We start from the raw sequence: 628 nt of genomic DNA on the forward strand, positions 1-628 counted from the left end.
TCCCACCGCCAAGAGGAAACTTTTTCCGTATCGGTCCTAGACGATTTTCGACGTGATATCACTGTAATATAGACGGTTTCTAACAATATATATCATAACACCAAACTCGCTACAATTATTATTTATCGAGTTATTAGCAAATAATGGACGGATGTGCTACTCCGTCGGACGTTCGACGAAAATTTTTCTAAGTCCCACCGCCAAGAGGAAACTTTTTCCCTATCGGTCCTAGACGATTTTCGACGTGATATCACTGTAATATAGACGGTTTCTAACAATATATATCATAACACCAAACTCGCTACAATTATTATTTATCGAGTTATTAGCAAATAATGGACTTGAGTAGGGTGACACCCGGCCGTACTACATTCTGTTCTACAAATTGCACGGGTAAACGGCGGTTGGAAATGATGCTCCGTATTGTTAGTTAGTGTATCCCCGAAGGTCTATGCGTACCGCAGCGTTGGATTGACGAGATTCCTTCTGTCTCTATCTTTTTTTTTCTCTACGATAGCATGTATCGCGATGACAAACGACTAGGAAGCGTGTTTACCGAGTTATTAGCGATCCGAGTGACACCCGGCCGTACTACATTCTGTTCTACAAATTGCACGGGTAAACGGCG

The sequence above is a fragment of the Halictus rubicundus genome, unplaced genomic scaffold, assembly GCF_050948215.1.
Source record: "Halictus rubicundus isolate RS-2024b unplaced genomic scaffold, iyHalRubi1_principal scaffold0956, whole genome shotgun sequence".
Taxonomy (NCBI): Eukaryota; Metazoa; Arthropoda; class Insecta; order Hymenoptera; family Halictidae; genus Halictus; species Halictus rubicundus.